Source organism: Eptesicus fuscus, chromosome 22 (genome assembly GCF_027574615.1).
Source record: "Eptesicus fuscus isolate TK198812 chromosome 22, DD_ASM_mEF_20220401, whole genome shotgun sequence".
Taxonomy (NCBI): Eukaryota; Metazoa; Chordata; class Mammalia; order Chiroptera; family Vespertilionidae; genus Eptesicus; species Eptesicus fuscus.
This window is the reverse complement of record NC_072494.1, coordinates 5661079-5673263: the sequence shown is the minus strand read 5'-3', so window position 1 is coordinate 5673263 and position 12185 is coordinate 5661079. Positions and strand designations below refer to the sequence as shown.

Sequence of the window (12185 nt, the reverse complement as noted above, 5' to 3'; positions counted from 1 at the left end):
AGGGTCTGGTCTAGACAGGAGCTCTGATAGAGTTGGTATTCTGCCTCCATGGTCCTTGGACCTGCTTGAAGGAGGAGCCCCAGTGGAGGTACTTTGTTCTCCCAGAACCGGGCACTGCTGGCTGGGAAGCAGACAGCTCTTTGGTGTGCGTATTTATGAGTGTTCGTTCTAACGATGAGAGGAGAGCTTTTAAAACAAGTTCCCTCATCCCCACTGAACTTCCCCTGAACAGCTTGAGGCAAGATTTCCTAACTTAGGCTTGTCCTCAGACTCCTTTCTACTCTTTGGGGAAAACCAGAAACTTCTATTCCCCTTTTCAGAAGTGAGATTTGAGAATCCTATTAAAAGGGGTCCACCTTGGCCTGCAGGCATTTATGTCACAAGGCACCCTGAGTCATTCTGTCAAGTTAGAACCTGCATTTTCAAATGATGCCTAACCTAGTTCCTGAGCCAGAGTAGGCCCTCAGATATTTGGCGAATGACTGAGGCAGAACCCCGGGACCTAAGGACAGTCATTCATCTGAGAAAGCCTTGTCCTTCCTGAACAATTCGCCGCTTTGCAGCAACTAGAGTGAAAGACAAGCAGATCTAATCGCAACCAGTGTGGCCGAGTACAGGAGGAAAGCTGATACCTTAGGCTAACAGCTATTAAGGTTGTCGTGTAACACTTGGTGTTACACTAGGAAGCAAATATACAATCAATGCATTTGTCAGAGTACAAGTGATAAGATGTACTAGATGTCTTGTATTTCAGTGCCTCGTCTTTCCTCCTCCCATCCCCCTTTTCTGGAAATATAATGGTTATATTATATAACCATTATATTATATTCTAACAACTCTGATTGCTATTTATTGAAAGTTGAGATGCAGATGACACCATGCTGTAGAAGATGAGGGATATAAGACCTTTTATTCCCTCTACTTGACAGAATAAAGTCCATTTTCTCGAAGCTAATGTTTCCAGTTGTTTCGGAGGGAAGTAGAGTGGAAAAAGAAGATTTTAAGTGTCAGAATGCTTAGAACCTTGGCTCTGCTACGTGTCAGCTGTTTGACTCTGGGTAAGTTTTCCCCCTTAATCTCTAAATGGGAATAATTAACAGGCATTTGAAGGGAGATTGTGAGGTTTACATGAGAACACAGGCAAATGCTTCATTCTGTGCTTAATGAATGCCCAAACCAATATAGTGCCACACGTCAGGTTCTCTCTCTTTTATAGCACCCTGACCCTAATAGGTGGTCGCATGTTTGTCAGAGTGCCCCTAATTAGTAACTCTAGATTCCGTTGAATGTGTAAATATTTAAAAGGTTCTGCGTCTTGCAACTACTGCTATTTGAGACTCAAGACTGAGAAGTGGATTTTCAGGTGAAATATACTGGCTAAGTAACTGACAAACTATTTCCAGGATATATCCTATCTGCCCACTGTTTTAATATAAACATTATGCAGTTTTTGTTTTGGTTTTAGAGATCAACCCCTGAGGTAACATGAAGTTTTGTTTATTTGTTGGTCACTTATCATTGAGAGGGTTCTTAATGACTATTTTCTTCCAGGAGTTCATCAGGACTAGACAATTGAAGTTTTACAGTTCAGCTTTTGTGCTTATAATTGTTTTCCTTGAATTTGGAAATATTTTCTTTCTTTTTTGTTAATCCTGAGGATATTTTTTTGCCATTGATTTTTAGAAAGAGTGGAAGGGAGATAGGGAGGGGGAGAAGGAGAGAGAGAGAGAAACACCAATGTGGGAGAGACACATCAATTGGTTGCCTCACACACACTCCCCTGACCAGGCTGGGGATCTAACCTTGGGTGGCTAGGCCAATGCCCTAACCACTGAGAAACACAGACCAGGGTTATAAATATTTTCCTTAAAACCTTTGCGTCAAGCTAGCAATTCTTTTTGAATTGGATCAAATTCTCCCTTTCCAGAAATGTTTTTGATGTTTATTCTTTCTAAAAAGAATTGTTTTGAGAGAGAGAGACAGGGAGAGAAACATTAACTTGTTGTTCCACTTATTTATGCATTCATTGGTTGATTCTGGCATGCCTGACTGGGACTTGAACCTGCAATCTTTGCATATCTGGGTGATGCTCTAATTAACTGAGCTACCCAGCTAGGGCCAATTTGATGCTTATTCTTACTAGTCTCTTTTTACCACATTTCCCCCACTTTGGGAGGCCGCAGGTCACTCTTGGCTAGTACAGGTTTGTGTCACTGCATTCTCCCCTAGTTCTACATGGTTTTACAGCCCCCTGAATGCTTAATTCAGTTCATTTGAGCATCATGCATGTTTGTGGAGTATTAGTTATACACCGAGTATAAATGACTCAGAAGGCTCTGGCTAGAAACAAACGATAGACATTCAAGGGCCTTAGAGTTTGCCAACTGGGAACACAACTAGGCAATACCCAGAGCGTTTTTGACGAAGAAAAACTAAGAGTTCTTATCGTTACAAGTTCATTCTTGAGACGAAATCAACCCTGCATTCTTCGCTTCTGGATTGGTCCAGATGATGCTCTTCCAAGATGCAGCGTGGTTTGGATAATGGATGCCCTCAAACTGCACCGAAGGGGTGGGAAGCAGTAAGGTTTTGCTGCCAAGGAGCTTACACCCCAAAGGGGTAATAAAAAAAACCCCTACCCCTTGGCCAAAACCGGTTTGGCTCAGTGGATAGAGCGTAGGCCTGCGGAATCAAGGGTCCCAGGTTCGATTCCGGTCAAGGGCATGTACCTTGGTTGCAGGCACATCCCCAGTAGTGGGTATGCAGGAGGCAGCTGATCGATGTTTCTTTCTCATCGATGTTTCTAACTCTCTATCCCTCTCTCTTCCTCTCTGTAAAAAATAAATTTAAAATATAAAAACAAAACAAAACAAAACCCCTACCCCTTCAAGGCAGGTCATCACAAAATCCAGAAGGGGCACCCTCCCCTGACCAAGCTGCTGGCACTTTCAGGAAGGATGGGGCTTGGAAAAACAGCAGGAGGCCAGATTTGCTTCATTCACCTGTATTCACAAATTACCCGGGAGGCATATTAAGAGTCCATTCTAACGCGCAGAGGACTCCACTGGGAAACCACAACCCCCTACGCGCTATTTCGGGACACACGGTCACGGGCGGCCAGGGGGCGGCGTGGGGGCTGCGGGTCTTCCGCAATCGCCACGCCCGCCCTTCCTCGGGGTCCAGCTAGTCCTCGGAGCGCCGGCCGGGAGCCCGTCGGTCCAGGCGGGTCCTCCCCTCCCCTCGCCGGGCTCGGAGGGTCCTGCCCGGAGTCTCCTTTCCGCGCAGGCACCTGCCTGGCCGCCCCGCGCGGCGGGGTCCTGCGGCGCCTCGGGGAAGCGCGGCGATTGGCTGGCGGGGTCGGGACGGGCTCGGCACCGTTTGACAACCGCAGTCTGCGGGAGGCTGGGCTGAGGGCCGCCGCGCTGGGAGGGGCCGCCCGGAGGAAGGACGGACTGACGGACTGATGCTCTGACGCGCGGCGGAGGGAGGACCGACGCCAAGCCGAGACCGCCGCCCTTGCGTTCCCGCCCCACGCGGAGCCGGCCACTTCGGGCCCCGGCCGCCGGCCTCCCCGCCGCTCTCTCCGCCGCCGCCGCCGCCGCCTCCCCGGGCTCGCCCTCAGGTGAGTGACTCCAGGAGGCGGAGGCAGGCTCGGGCCGCGCCGCACACCTCGCGTTGCCATGGTCACCCGTCGCCACCTGTCACCACCTGCCGGGGCGGCGAGCCAGGCGACCCCCAGGGCGGCGCTCGCGGCCGGGGTGGGGGGTCTAGAGTGCGCCGGGGTGCTGACCGGGTGGGATGGGTCGCGGGTGAGGCCCCCGCGCCGCGGGGATGAGGACCTGGGGACGGCGGGGCCGAGGCCAGGCCGCCACCCCGGGACCACACCTTCCCCTCGCTGCCAGCCCGGCTCCGGGGGCACAGCGACGCCCGCGCCCTGGCTCTGCCCGCCCCCGAGCACCGAGCGGCCGCCGGGGTGGTGGCCACCTCGCTGCTGCCGAGAGGCGGGAGCGGGGCAGACGGCGCGGACTCTTCCTTCCTCGCTCCATCGCCGAGCCCGGGAGAGGTGGGCACGCCTTGGCCGGGAGGAGGGGGGAGCTGGGGGCGAGGGGCAGCCCCGCGAGGCCGGGTTTGGCCGCTCTCACCTCGGTAGTCCACGGGAGCGGCCTTTGGGGATCTGGACGGGGGGTCCGAGGGAAGGGCGGCGACGGAATTGGGGTCGGGGTGGAGCCTGGGCGGGGGGCGCCTGCCGGGGAGATGCGGGAGGTGGGAATGCCCGCTCTCGGGGTTAATCTGGGTCCCTGTGTCGGAGAGAAAGGGGTTGGGGCTGTGGCTCTGGGGCCAGGCCTCGGCCAAAAGGGCCGGGGGCGGGGGCGGGGGCAGGCAGCGGCGGCGTTTGACCGGCATCTGATTTTTTCTTCTCTCTACCCAGACCCGCTCACTAACCACGCGTGGTGTCTGCGCCGAGCTTTTTTTTTTTTTGGCAACTTGGTTCCCTGCATAATGAAGGAGAAGCCTTTGTTCCACCCAGATTCATAGGTTGTGATCCCAACACTTCCTTCCCTCCCTTTGTTGTGGACTTCAGAGAACACTTCAAGAAGTTCATGGCACAGACGTTAACATGCAGTTTTTAATGCGCTAGGAAATTTTTTTTTTTCACGGTAAATCCAAGTAGATTTTTGTTTTTTTTGTCTCCAGTGTTGGCATGTGTTTGCATTGAAATTTTACTAGAAAGAAGCAGTGCCTAAGGGCCCATTTTCCTTTATATGGCATATTCTCGAGGTCTCATTTAGAAGGAAGATGTAATGAACCTTAGGCTTTAGGGGATAGATTGCTTTCACACAGGAAAGAAAAAAATATACAAGGGTGGAAAAGACAAATGGCGCATAACAGTATATGGTTAGCTTTAAAGGAACACCTTGAATTTAGATGCCATTATATATGAATTTTAATTTTTTTTCAATTACAGTTGACATGCAGTATCCTATCAGTTTTAGGTATACTAATTATGTAATTTTTGTGTGAAGGGATTTTAAGCTGTTTATCTCCCACCCTCCAACTTCCCTGTTCTGTCTCCCCCCGCCCCCTTTTTTAAAGCCAGTAATGGGAATGTATCCTAGAGAAAAGGGGTATTAGCCTATGTTCCTACTTACATAACTGTGTTCAGCCTCTTCTGTTTGTGAAACGGAATTTATCGAGTACTTACTGAACGGACAGCTTGACATGCGCTGCAGTTGGAGAAACACTTCAAAATAAGTAAGAAAAGATGCAGTTTTCCTTCGATCAGTAACCCGGAAGTCTAGACAGCCAGGATTTAAGTTTCCCTTTGCTGCTGATTACAATCTTGGAAGAGCTGCTTACCCTTCTGTTGACTCTGATTTCTAGATCTGTAAAATGGGGATAATACCTGCTATTGTTTTAGTCTGGAAATAAGCTCTGAAGTTGAGCAAAATAATGTATTTGAAAGCACTCTGGGGAAAAAAAAGGAAGGCACCAATTGATTACCTTTTAATAGAGTGGAGCATTGGCAAGGATAATTAACATTTTCGGCTTGATCTATTTTGCATTTTCAGGTGCAGGACCTTATTTCTTACAATGGCCTTAAAAGGCTCCTGGGAACGATTGAGGTGCAGTTTTACTCCCCCGCAGAGGTCCTTGATTACTGTGTGACGTGGAGAAAAGGGTGTTTCCTCCCTATATGTGGGTCAGGGATGTGTTCTTGCTTTCTGTAGGGGGTTCTCATATTTAGAAAATAAGGCTATGGCAAATAACTGTGACTTGAGATTCATTTGGTATTAAATAATCCTCAGTGTGGGTTATTGGTTCTTGATTTATAGAGAAATAGTTTACTTTGTCCTATGGTTTTCAAACAGGAGTATTTGCAGTGTTAGAGATAAGCTGTTATGTGCATGAGTATGATAAGTCTGTGGTCAGGTAACATGGCACATACTTATGGAGTTGCCATCAATTTCACTTGAAGACTTGGATAAAATATATTGTTTCTTTTCTTTTTCTTTTTTTAAGTAATAGCATTATTGCCATACTATTTGTTTTTAAATCCTCACCCAAGGACGTGTGTAGAGAGAGGAAGGGGAGGGGAACATCGATGTGAGAGAGAAATATAGATCTGGGATCAATCTGGCAACCTTTTGTTGCACAGGATAATGCTCAACCAATTAAACCGCTCTGGCTGGGCAAAATATATTGTTTTTATATTAAAACAAAAAGATAATCTGGACAATTTCTCACTAATTTCTAAGGTAAATTAGGCTCAAGATTTCTTGAATCCTAATTATGTCCTCTTGTGTTTTTTGTTTTAATTCTTTATTGTTTAAAGTATTGCATATGAATCTTTTTTACCCCATTAACCTCTCCCCGCTCCTTCCCAGCCCTCTGTCCTCTTGTTTTTACCCCTGAAATGTCACAATGTTGTAGTGGAAAGGTCACAAGATTATGGTCAGATAGACCCTGTTGGTCCATTCTTTTTTTTTTTTTTTTTTTAAGTGATAAGCTTTTTTTATTTTTTTATTTTATTGATTTTCTACAGAGAGAAGGGAGAGGGATAGAGTTAGAAACATCGATGAGAGAGAAACATCGATCAGCTGCCTCCTGCACACCTCCCACTGGAGATGTGCCCGCAACCAAGGTACATGCCCTTGCCTGGAATCGAACCTGGGACCCTTCAGTCCTCAGGCCGACGCTCTATCCACTGAGCCAAACTGATCAGGGCCTGTTGGTCCATTCTTGTTGCTGTACTTTCTGCTGTGTGCCCTTAGACAAATACCTAATGTCTCTGAGCATTAGTGTGATCATCTGTAAAATGAAATTATAGAATTGTAAGAATTACATAGATACTATATAGGAGTATTTCGCACAGGGCCTGACATAGTAGATGCACAATAAATGTTAGTACCCTGTCCCTTCCCATCTCTGCATCTCAGGATATTAACAATCCTTCAAACCCATTCTTAGCAGGAGACCATTACATTGCATTTGTAAATCTTTTATGGTACTCTTTGTATTTTAGTTGTTTTTGTTGTATTCATTGTATAGTGCCTGCATCATGGGAAGTGTTAGTTTCACTGTATACAGTGGCTGACCAGACCACACCTGGTATATTGTGTTCAGTGTGAGGTGTTTTAAGAGGGAGATTAACAAATGTTAAGAGGAGAATGACCGGAATGGTGGGAGACTTGAAAGCTGCCCTCAACCAAGGTATATGCCCTATTGAAAAATGGTTGAAGGAAGTAGGGGAATAAACACGATTATTGTCAGATTTTAATATGTGTACGTTTTTAACATAACAAACTTGTATTATGCTGACCCTGAAGACATAACTAGATGAAAGTCACAAGTAGATTTCAGTTCGATATTAGAAAGAAAATACATTCTTACTTGTGGGAAAAAATGGAGTTCTGTATTCTCTATTATTATGCAACAAATTTTCCCTAAAATTAGTGGCTTAAAACAACAAATCACAGTGTTTCTGAGGGTCTGGAATCTGGGCACAGACCAGCTGGGTGCCTCTGATTTAAGGTCTCATGGGGTTGTAGTCAAGCTGCCATAGGGGCTGTGGTCTCACCTGAAGACTGGCCGGGGATGGTCTCCTTCCCAACTGATATCGGCCTGTTCCTTTTAGGCTGTTGGACATTTACAATTAAATGACCTGGCAGCAACCTAAGTTTTTGGAGTGCTATTTTGTTAAAAGAATAGCCAGCAGATTTCTTTCTTTTTTCGTTTTTTAAAGGAAAAGGTGCAGTAGTCCTATGTTGTAGTTTGATTTTTTTTTTTTTCTTCAGTGACTTCACGGGACTTCATTTATCCACATTTTTTCCTGCAAACTGGAATTGTAAAGCACCATAGATCAGTATTAGGCATCCTGTAATAGTTAGAAATTAAAAGAGAGTACTTTTTATTGTGTAGAATGGAGTTGTGGACTAATGGAGCCTTTCTTAAGCACTTCTTTCTTGACTACAAAATTTATAGTGGCTGTACCCCAATTTCTTCAACCTTATACTTCCGAATGATTTTTAGTTTTGTATGTTTTTCTTTCTTTTTAATGTGTATTATAAGTAAGTAAAGTAATCTCATTGCAAAGGAACATTTAAATCATACCTATTTATAATTGGTTAGAAAGCTACCACTGATATTTTTTTCATAAAACTTTTTCCATATCTATGTATGGAAATGTACATAGAAGTTGGTCTACAGGCAGTCCTCGGGTTACGGAGATCCGTTCCTACGGCGCAGCGTAACACGATTTTCTCCGTAAGTCGGAACCCACCTACGTAAGCACCTACGTCAATCACACGGAGCACAGACACAGCAGCAATGAAGTGAAACAGTAAAAAAAATTTAAAAGAAAGATAATAATTCCTGACCTTTACTTGTGGTAAATAAATAATAAAAAACATGTACATATGTACAGACGTCAAAATGACAGAACTTTTTTTTTTTTAAATAAACAAATGGGAGATGGTGACATAACCACAAAAACGACCTAAGTCAAGTCCGACGTAACCCGAGGACTGCCTGTATTTCTATTGTCATTATATATTTTTTTCCTATTGTTAACGTTTTATCTTTAATCTTAGATTTATAAAAATAATTTTATTTCTGCCTCCTTAATACATTCTTCTAATCTTGTTTCACTAAGATAAGAATCAATATGAATACACATAGAGAGTCCATCTAAAATTTAGTGTCTGTGGATATTAATTGTTATTTAAGTACTGAAATGTTAACCACCTTCCAGCTGGTTTCCAGATGAGCTTAATATTATTATTATTTGGATTATTTGCCCCCCCACCCCAATACATACCCCAATCGAGGATCAAATCCACAACCTGGGTATATGCCCTGACCAAGAATTGAACTGGCGATTTTTCAGTGCACGAGACAACACTCAACTGAGCCATACCGGTCAGGGCCAGATGTGCTTATTATTATTATTTTTTTAAATATATTTTCTAATATTTTTATTGATTTTTTTTTTTTACAGAGAGGAAGGGAGAGGGATAGAGAGTTAGAAACATTGATGAGAGAGAAACATCAATCAGCTGCCTCCTGCACACCTCCTACTGGGGATGTGCCCGCAACCAAGGTACATGCCCTTGACTGGAATTGAACCTGGGACCCTTGAGTCGGCAGGCCTATGCTCTATGCACTGAGCCAAACCGATCAGGGCCAGATGTGCTTATTATTAAAGAAAACTCTTGGGTGGGAGCGGCTGGAGAGAGGTCAGTGGGGGAAAAAGGAGACATATGTAATACTTTAAACAATAAGGAATTTAAATTAACAAACTCTTGTTTCCTTACCTTACCTAGTCCAGGTATTAGATATAAGTAAAAATTTATTCCTTAAAGGAAAACGTTTTTGTGATATATTTTTACAGATAAATCTGTCATTTAATATGGAAATACCGAAACATTCTGAGTTTCCCCTTTTTTACTTTTGACTTTTAGTGGAATATACTATATTTTTGGCCCTACATAAGTTCTGGGTGGTGAGTCATTGTTCATGTGTACCATGAGCTGGCAGGTCTCCCTAAGATGCTGTCAGAGCTGACTTTGGCTAAATAGCAGTTGGATTGAAGGGCCAGAGCTCCATTTTTTTAATGGCTTTTAGAAATCAACTCTACTTTTCTTTAGACACTTCTTCATTGATTTTTTAATATTTTAAGTTAATATAACTAGCACTTTGTACTATATACATCTCATTTGTAAAAAATTTATAATTTATATATTTTTATTGATTTCAGAGAGGAAGGGAGAGGGAGAGATAGAAACATCAATGATGAAAGAGAATCACTGATCAACTGCCTACTGCATGCCCCCACACTGGGTATCGAGCCCACAACCCCAGCATATGCCCTGACCAGGAATCACCCATGACCTCCTGGTTCATAGGTAGCTGCTCAACCACTGAGCCACACCGGCTGGCTGTACATCTCATTTAAAAGATAATTTTAGTTGTTCCTAAGCTAGTTAATTCTTACTGATTTATAGCCTCTCTGAGGAGGCGGGAAGAACCATTTATTATTGAGTTCTTTTTAAAAAATATATATTTTTATTTATTTCAGAGAGGAAGGGAGAGGGAGAGAGAGAAAAACATCAGTGATGAGAGAGAATCATTGATCGGCTGCCTCCTGCACGCCCTTTACTGGGGACTGAGCCCGCAACCCAGGCATGTGCCCTGACTGGAATAGAACCCGGGACCCTTCAGTCCACAAGCTGATGCTTTATCCAGACTGGCTAGGGCTATTATTGAGTTCTTTTCCTCTGAATTAGAGAAAAATTCTGGTTTTGTAATGATTAATAGTTTAAGGAGATTAAAATTGTTTATGAATTAAATATTATCTTAACAACTAAAAGCCCAGTGTGCGAAATCACGCGGCCCCGCCTACCCGCATAGCCTCACCGTGCTCCCAGCCCCACCCACCTGCGCGCACCCCGCCCACCCGCGCATGCAGCCTCCTGGTGACCAGTCTTTGGTCATTCCACCGTGACAGCATCATGACCAAGGTGTTTTTATAATAGAGATATGGACAGTAGTCCCCCTTATCCATGGTTTCAGTTATCTGCAGTCAATCACAGTCTGAAAATATTAAATGGAAATCTTTGAACTAAATCATTCATAAGTGTTAAATTGTGCACTATTCTGAGTAGCATGATGAAATCTTGTACAGTCCCGCCACATCCTGCCCCTACACGAGTCATACTTGACCCACACTCACTGTATGCGCTACTCGACCGTTGGCTACTTATTAGCTGTTTTGGTTATCAGATTGGCTGTTGCAGTATGACAGTGCTTGTAGTTCAGGTAATCATTATTTTACTTAATAATGGCCCCACAGCACAAGAGTGGTGCTGCTGGCAATTTAGATATGCCAAAGAGAAGCCATAACATGCTTCCTTTAAGGGAAAAGGTATGTATATATAGGAAAAAACATAGTATATATATAGGGTTCAGTGCTATCCATGATTTCAGGCATCCTCTGGGGGTCTTGGAACGTATCCCCTGCAGATAAGGGGGGATTACTACATTTGTGTGCGTGTGCATGTGTGTGCATGTGTGTGTGTATGTGTAGTATCTAATTTCTAAATCATATAGCTAGGATTTTGGAGCCACTCAAATGTTTCAATAACACAGGGTGGTTAGAAAAGAATAATTCTGAGATATAGTCATCAAGCACATGCCTATGTTTTATATTGCATACAGCAACAGTGAAGTTTATAAGAATTAAAATTATGGATTGAGTGATTAAAATACAGTACATCTCTATTGGGAATTTCAGAATATAGAATTAAAACTTGTCTTTTAAAATTAATTTTTAAAAATCCTGACCAATTCTAGGTTAACTAAGATATGTTTTCTGTATCTATTCAAAATTTAAATGTAGACTCAATGTAAAATATGTATTTGTATGAATGAATTTCTTTTAGGTTTTATTGACTGAAATGATGGCAGCATTAAACTTGTAGTTATGATTTCAAATATGACTATTGCTATAAATTCATAGTAACTCCAGAGTTACCTAATATTTAGACTGAATGTTGAATAATATGTAGCCTATAAAATGTTAAATATCATTGTGTGTATTGAACAACATCAGCAAATTGTAGTCTTAATTCTGCACGAAGTTGTATTGCTGGTACATAGTACCCTTTAAGAACTTAGAGATGCAGTGGGGAAGTGTGATTTTTTTTTTTTTTATGAGAGTTTAGTTAGTGAAAGTCATTCCTTTGCTAGGAATAATTATCTGAAGATTTGGGGAATGCTCAAATTGCTAATCATTGTGCTCTAGGAGTCATGTCAGGGAGACAATTCTGAAATGCGGTTAGAATTCAGTGAGTGGAAATACCATTAAATTTATTGTCTTTTGGATAAAGTCTATGAACAGGAGGGTAAGCTCAGAAGACAGCAAAGGGAAATCCAAAGCATGAGGAATCAGGTGGCTGGCTTGCTGGGAGAGAGATTTGGGATTTGTCTGTTTCCTGAAGCAGGCATGTCTTTATTGTGGAGGTGGATGTGTGAGATTAGCTGAGTCTGATATCACTAAATATTTGAGTCATAGAACTGTCTTCCGAGGCACTGTCCCTTGTTTTCCCTACCACCTTCTCTGTGTAGGAGAGCATCAACTGATGGGAGCATTCTGGTCTGCTAGAAATTTGCACTTCACATTATGA

At 43.5% G+C, this 12185-nt stretch overlaps 1 protein-coding gene across 2 annotated transcripts in view; it reads left to right on the top strand.

The window, feature by feature from the left end:
- Positions 1-3365: 3365 nt before the first annotated feature.
- Positions 3366-12185, top strand: part of WDR47 (WD repeat domain 47) — a 38222-nt gene continuing 29402 nt past the window's right edge. For both annotated transcript variants that reach the window (XM_054711694.1, XM_054711693.1), the window contains exon 1: positions 3366-3622. The gene's annotated coding sequence lies outside the window, so the exon portion shown is untranslated. The remainder of the gene's footprint in view (positions 3623-12185) is intronic.